This window comes from Panthera onca, chromosome C1 (assembly GCF_046562875.1).
Source record: "Panthera onca isolate mPanOnc1 chromosome C1, mPanOnc1 haplotype 2, whole genome shotgun sequence".
Classification (NCBI taxonomy): domain Eukaryota; kingdom Metazoa; phylum Chordata; class Mammalia; order Carnivora; family Felidae; genus Panthera; species Panthera onca.
In genome coordinates this window covers 86,377,891-86,385,790 of record NC_138346.1, presented here as the reverse complement: position 1 = coordinate 86,385,790, position 7,900 = coordinate 86,377,891, and the positions used below count along the sequence as shown (strand labels likewise).

The 7,900-nt window shown below is 40.7% G+C and overlaps 1 protein-coding gene across 5 annotated transcripts in view; it reads right to left on the bottom strand.

Annotated features, from left to right (window-relative positions):
- Positions 1-4,719: 4,719 nt before the first annotated feature.
- Positions 4,720-7,900, bottom strand: part of ZEB2 (zinc finger E-box binding homeobox 2) — a 134,984-nt gene continuing 131,803 nt past the window's right edge. For all 5 annotated transcript variants that reach the window (XM_078451309.2, XM_078451308.2, XM_060626191.3 and 2 more), the window contains one exon: positions 4,720-7,900. This exon is cut by the window's right edge and continues 3,412 nt beyond it. The gene's annotated coding sequence lies outside the window, so the exon portion shown is untranslated.

Genomic DNA, 7,900 nt, shown 5'->3' with positions numbered 1-7,900 from the left:
TTTCTGGGTTAGCACCTAAAATCTAGACCTTCACTTGTCTTCTTCCAGTAAGAGTGAACTTTCCTGCGCCCCACTTTCTCAGGGCTCAACTCTCAGCTATGCATTGCCACATTCATCTGAAGGAAGGTGATAACAGAAAAATATCACCTCTCGCAGGTATCTGCATTTACAGATGACTTTCTGGAGACAGTACCTTCACCTCAAGTGCTGGTGGGGATATGGCAGTGGGTTAGATTTTCTTTTTTAGTAGACAGGTCTTTCTGTGACCCTCGGGTCATTGCCACGCCTCCGACTGTGAGAAGCACGGGCCCTGTCTGTCTGTTACTCTATTAAGGGAAAGTTATTGCCACAGACGATTTGATCTATCTTTGAATTGCTTGCATTTAAGCATCCCGTGATTGTACGTGTGCCAGGGGAGACGTGCTCCCCACAAGGAAGTCCATCAAGGGAACGAATTTTATTTCAGAAAATGCCAGCCTGGGGAATCAGGCCTGAGGAACAAGCCCATGCTAAACCGTGGATGATTTTCAAAGAACCAACAGGAGAGAGGGAGAGAATTCGGTTGCTAGGAAAATAGAATAAAATAAACATAAGCTCCCTCCCCCCAACCTCGTTCTCCATCTTGAGGTGAGCTGTGCCTCCCAGTCTTGCTGTGGAATGTCTGTCCCTCCCATCGCCGTGGCGACAGACTCACGGTGATGCCTGCATATCTGTCTCACAGGTGTGGGACCCGCTAGTTGCCAGTTTAGTGAGACTTTGGAGGAATCTCCCACCGTGGTTGTAAAAAGAAACGGAGAGAGATAATAGTTCACTGGCACCAATAATCTACTTCCCAACCAGCTGAACGTTTAAATAATAGTCTCGGCACTTGCCCTGCTACACCCCCTCCCCCGCTCCGCCACTGTCAGATTCTCTTCCCTTCTCCACAACTGGGAACTCTAGGGAGCAGATTGTTTTGGCTGGAATTAGCCGGGCACAGATGGTACCACCTGCTGCATGTTCCTTACTTCTTATTGGCTCTCTCTCGGCTCTGCGAGTTTTTGTATTTTTTAGAAGTTCAGGAGAAGGGGAGATGGCTGGGGCCCTTGCTCGCGCCTGATTCTAGCACAGCTGTTGTGAGCAAGCGGGCAGCTGTGGGGACCGTGCCGGGACCCGTGCCTGGGGAAGGCGCTGCCCGGGTAACGTGCCCCCGTGGCGGCCTGTTCGCTGCATCCAGTGCTTTCGTCTCCAAGATACAAACTTTCTTCGGCCCAAACAGTTTCTGTTTTCCAGGCTGACGGATCTGTCTGTGACCAGACACAAGGCAGGTGGTCTTGAGGGAGTCTGAGAAATGAGATCTCTCTCATTCTGAAGTCAGAGGGACGTAGAATGTCACTGTGCATTTCACAAGGGAAGGAATTATATGTAAAAAGGCCACGAACAGGTTGCTAAGCGCATTTCGAGTCACTGGGAGTAATAAACTGTGAGTCTTCTGACTCCCACAGGGTAAAACCTCATGGATTAATAAACTCGGTTTTCTCACCTATGAAAACATGACACTCCACCAAAAGACCTAAAAAGCCTCATTCCTTAAAATTCTCTGCATTTTATCAGTAAAGTTGTTCCTGAGTGCTTATTCACAAGAGATCACATTCTAAACCATTCACATGGCCCGGGACATGTTTTCTCTGCCTGACTTCATCTTCCTCCTTTCTGCCTTTTCTGCTATGCTTTCTTACACTAGCCTTCTGATTCTCAAAAAGCCAAACCTGTTCCTCCCCCAGGCCTGTACAGCTGCTGGTCCTTTTTCCTGGAACACTCTCACTCTAGATCTTCCCATGGCTCACGTCTTATCCTTCAAGCTCCTCTCAAACACCACTGCTTCAGAGAGACTTTTCCTAACACTCCCTGCCCTGCCCCCTAGGTTGCCGGCTCTCCAATTCCATGTCATTCACTATTATATCATTATATCATCTTTCATTTTCAACATTTCCATTCTTTTGTTTTCTACCTCCTCCCCTAACATGTGGATCCCTTAAAGTGGGGCTGTTGTTTGTTCACCACTATATTCCTAGGACATAGAACAGTGCTTCTCACATAGCCTCACTCGACAACAGGTGTATTATTGAGGGAACGGCACTAGTTTGTGTTAAAATAGAAAAAACGTCATGGTGTAGAAGAAGGCATGCTTGGGACTTTCATGTCCGTACATTCCCTACAGGACCTGGAACTCTGTATTCTGCTTCTTTGTGTGTATCTATCTCCCACAGAGTATAAGAAACCTGAGGCCAGTAGTCCTATCCTGTTCATCTTCGTATGTCTTATACTACCTAGCATTCTGCTTTGCACGTGGTAGGCATGCAGCTATCAATGTTGTCACTGTAATATATTAGTATTGCTCTTAGGACCACTAAATGTAATAGAATTGAAGAATCATAGAAGTGTTAGAAGCGTCAATGGAACCAATAAAAGCATCTATGGAGTCCTGGCTTCTAGTGTCAGCTCTGCTGAGGAGCTATGGGATGATTTGGGCTTGTATTCTCTCTGAGTCCCAGAATTGTAAGAACCAAGGCTTCAGAGGCACCTGGGTGGCTCAGTCGGTTAAGCCTCTGCTTCTTAATTTTGGCTCAGGTCGTGATCTCAGGGTTCTAGTGAGATCGAGCCCCATCTGCACCGAGTGCAGAGCCTGCTTGGGATTCTCTCTCTCCCTTTGCCCCTCAGCCACTTGTACATGTGTGCGCACACACAAACACTCTCTCTCTCTCTCTCTCTCTCAAAATGAATAAACATTAAAAGAAAAAAAAAAAGCCAAGGCTTCAGATGAGCGCATATCTACGATTCTTCCGTGCTCTTCCTTTCTTTCATCTATTTCAGTTTCTTCCGATTTTCCCATTGCCGATGTATGAGTCTCCTATTGCTCCTGTTACTCTGCTGGAAACTAGTTGGAGAGGCTCAATGGAGCACAAATCCTCAATGGACATAAGCACTGTCAAAAGTCTTGGACAAAACTAGCGCGTAATAAGAACAGCAGTTACCGATTTTGAAAGAGCATCTGTCAAAATTGAGAATGTCACTGGCTCTCAGCTAACAGAGATGCTAGTCCTGGAGTGGTTAACAGCCCTCACGTGATGATGTGATCAGAGTAATACAGAGGATTACAGAGTATACACAGTAATACAGAGTAATACTGTCTGAAGTAGGTTATTTTCATTCCATCCGTGCATGAAGAGTTCTTGTGGACCAGAATGGACTTCTTGCAGGAAGTAGGGAAACTAGCTCATTTCTTTTGATGCTCCCATAACCGTTGGAAGTAGGGTTTCACTGTGATACGTTGAAGAGACCGCTCTCAGGAGGCTAGGGTTTTGACAGTCTATGCTTAACTGCTTTCTAGATCATCCAGGAATAGAAACAAATAACCAGCGTGGTCTCAAGGATGTGGAGCCTTCAGTTTCCTCATCTACAAGATATGAGTGGTGGATTAGCTGCTTTTATTTTTCTGAGTGTTACAAACATAAAGATTCTTTTCCCACCCGATTCATAGGAGAGCTTTATTAAAGAACAAAAACAAGATTTAATGCAGACACAGAGTGTGTTATAATTTGGTCAGGCCGTCAAGGAGTTTATAACATATTTTATAGAGTGATTTCTAGGTGAGGGCATCTGACTCAAGGGGTCATGAAAGTTCCTGGAAAACTGTTTGTATGAAATCATTATTCTTTTTTTTAAGTTCATTTATTTATTTTGAGAGAGAGAGAGCGAGTGAGCAGGGGAGGGGCAGAGAAAGAGGGAGAGAGAGAATCCCAAGCAGGCTCCACACTGTCATCGCAGAGCTCAATTTCATGAGAATCGTAAGATCCTGACCTGAGCCGAAACCAAGAGTCAGATGCTCAACTGATGGAACCACCCAGGTGCCCTGTGTCCGAATCATCATTCTAATTTCCATTTTAAAAACCAAGGTAGTACATAATGAGATGTTATTGCGGTCAGAACTCTGTTCGATCAGATTTTTAAAAATGTTCCATCACCATTTATTTTAAAGGGAATGAGATGTTCCTTTTCATGGAATTATCTTTGATAATATAAAAACACTGGATGTTGTGGAAAAGGAAAAAAAAAGTGTTTACTCCGATCTTAGGCTGATTATTCTAAGACCTACTTTCTCCAGAAATGGCACTTGAAGCGTTAAAATAAGTTCGGCAGGGTGGCTTGTACTTCTCTTTTTCCCCCCTTACTTAGAGTAACCTTCAACCGGAAACGTATGAGCTCACACTTTCTAAGTACGTTCAATAATCAAGTGGTGACCTCCACAGAATGTTGCAGGACTGCAGGAAGTGGTTGAGGGTTATTCAATAGTTGGTGTTCTCCCTTCATGTCTGCACCAATCCTGGGCTGCACTGCAGAATTGGGAAATACTGTTTGTGTTGGAAGCGGCATCTTTCAGAAGAGATGTAAAAACCAAGGTCTAGATTGCTTGTGGTCACGAAATACACATAATGTTTTCTCAGAGTGTAGAGATGTTCTTGAATTTCCTTTCTAAATTTATATGCCTTTATTCATCTGTATTTTTTTCAAGTAATTTGAAGCCCATATTCCTCTTTTCCTATACAAAACTAGACCGAAGTATAAATGTACTTCTTCGCCCTATAGTAAGACGGTTTTAGGAAAGGATAAGAGTGATTCTCCTTTAAGGAAAGGTTATACACTAAAATCTAAGTTTCTTATAAAAAGAGTAAAGATAAGTTAATATTTTCTCTCTTTTATTGTTGGCATATGTTATAAGTTACATAGAGTTTTTTGTGATGTTGTCTTTAGAAACTTTTATTTTTCCAGTATCAACATTTTAAGTGTTTTCCATTTGTGTAAGATAACAACATATAAAATCTCAACAACACTCCATTTTAACTCCTTTCATCTCTTGGGTATTATTGTTGTTTTCTAACACTAAATATTCAATGTATACATACAAAATTTGCAAAACCTATGCACTCTCTCTCTCATCCCTCCATTTCTCTCTCTCTCTTTCTCTCTCTCTCATCCTTCCATTTGACTGCTCTGAAAGTGGTCAGAACAGGATCATAATGCACAAATCTTTCTTTGAACGTTTCCTTATGTTAGATCAATTCCTTCTGAGTTCTGGGCTTGCCAATGCTAAATTTCCTGCCAGGGCGGTAGTCTATTTTTAACATTTTGGGGGCTTATTCTTCGTTCCAAATCTAACAGGCATATTCTGTGAAGTGAAAGAGAGAAAGCTGATGGGCGCACTTAGAAATCAGGACCATCAGGATTTGCAATTTCTGTAGAATCAAAGATATGAATGAGAAAGACCAATTAGAATACTTAAAAGATCATTTGTCACTGCTTTAATCTTCATGTATTTTTTACTCATCATTTTCTTTGACTAAAATTATTAGAATCTTTGTCATATTCATCTCAAGGCCAAATGGGAACGGCCATGCTCATTTTATATTTTCGATATTTTGGAGCCTTTTAACATGTCATACTAGATTATAGGTGGTAGGCGACTGTTTTAATAGAGCAAGTTTGGGGTCGTAGCACATTCGTGTCATCTCAGTGTTGCTTCTCTGATTCCAGATTTCATGTACAAATGAAGACTGAGGGATTTATTTCTGTAATTTAATAGCATTTGTTTAATTCAGAGATTAATAGATCATCTTCAACCCTGAAACAGAGGCCCTCTGAAACATCAGACCCAAAAAATTGGACACGGCCTATTAGCCCAAAAGAACAGGTTGCCAATTATCTCCATGTTTATTTCAATATTTAGCTCTAAAGGAAGCAATCATTCCTTTATACTTCTTTAAATTTAGTATTGACATTTTTTATTTTGGGAAAGGAGGTCTTGTTGTTTTTTTTTTTTTTTTTTAACATGGATACAGGAAAAGAAAACTCTCCAATAAAAATATTGTCTAAAAAGTTTGTTTTGTCTGCATGATTTACTAAATATGTACAATTTCAATTCACAGCGAAGGTAACAAAGATTTAAACAGCCAACATCACAAATGTCTCAAGTTCTAAAAAAAAATCACTGTGCACAGTTTAACAATTTAATTGAATAAAAACCAAAGCTAAGCCTTCAGTCTGAATCTTTTTTATGATGGGCACAAGCCATGTATTTTCTTCATCTTTGTTACACGATGCATATTTCAGTGACTAAACGCCCCTTCCCATTTTAGTATATTAGGTTATGTCAGTACATACTTAAGAGAGGCATAAGCTGCCTCTTGGTACACCTATATGATTCGTGATGTGTTCACATATATGTCATAATATTTATTAATATATAAAATGATCAGATGAGTCACCTGTGATTTGTTTTTATGTCTTCAAATGTAGGAATGTTTTGTTGTATGCATAAAATTTTTTAAATTTATGGGAGTGCTATTTGAAGTGATAATAATTTAAACAGTATCCCCTTGATGTAAAATGCCTAGGAAGAACTATTCTGCACTTAAACTACAGAGATTTCACATTTCTACCCAATTGAGGTTTGTAAAGTTCGCTACTCTATGACTCTGAAGGTTGTGGTCATTCCGATGTCATGATCCAGCGGATGAATCAATTAATCATTAGAAACAAATGTCGTTGAATACAGAATAGTTGAGTTACAGTTAAGGAGGGAGCCATAACTTTGGCTAACCCTATAAAATCTATAATAAGGTTGTTTTCACATATATTTTTTTCCCACATAAATTCTTTGGTGTTTTCCCCCCCCCCCCTTTTTTTAGAGCTGTGATTGATGAAAATGCAATGTGAGATTCAAATAATTGCACCGAGCATGTTTATTTGAATAATTGCCCCATTGCACAATCAAATAAATCTGTGGAGTGTGTTTGTTTGAATGTTTTTACGTGTACATGGGATCACATACTCAAATAAATGCAGCTGTGTTTATTACAATGTGTGGGGCTCCAGATAGACACACACTTGTTTGTGTGTCTATCCAGGGCCCTACAGCCCCTGAATGGCCCTCACACATCTTGGACAAAAGCGTGGTTAACAATTTTTCAGTTCAAATGCATGTAAACGTATTATTGGGCAATTTCCTCAAATCCGTTACTCAGATTGCTTTCGTTAAGGCTTATATCCTTAGAAAGATAGAAAATAACACTTTTTGGGGGGGGGAGGGAAGCTATCTGATGGCGAAAAGTATCTAATAAATTTATTCATATTTATTCAGATATTCCATTCTTTTTTCCTTCCTCCAACCCCACCCACTCCACCCCCAGTCCAATTCACGCTAAAGAAGATGTATGTTTTGTTTAGTTCTTGCTGAGAAATCCTGATACTCATCTCTTTTCCCCATTATTTCAGGCCTAGGCCTACGGTGTCATGTGAAAAAAAAGATTGCACAGATCTGCCAGAATACAAAAGGCTTTTGGAGAAAATGGACGGGGATGTTCAATTGTTCCAACATTTCATCACCCTCCCTTACCCCCAGTCTAGAAAAAAAAGGGTTAGACTTCAAACTAAGAGTGTGGGAAGAGCAGCTATTTGATAAGGGAAAAGAGAATACATCTGATGTTACTAAAATGCATGTCTCTTGATTATGGAGTGGGCTTTTTTTTTTTTCTTTTTTTCCTGACCTTGGAAAGGAATCTTAGGATAAGCCAAACATTTTTATTCTTCCCTAGAGTTGTAAGATTATGTGGCTCTAATGCACAATAGTGTTCGTGGACAAATGGCATTTAAAAACATCTTAGATATGGGATATTGTAGTGATTGTCACAAATTTGCGAGTGTTATCCTGGTATTTCCAGACTCAGGTATTCTGAGTCTGCCTGAAGTGAAGCTAGAAAAAGATGACAAAGAAGGGGGTGACAGGAGGGGGGGGGGGGAAAGGCAGAGTCGGCCCACTCTCCCATGTGCACGCTTTCTTCTTTCCAAGGAGAAAGCGTAGGCT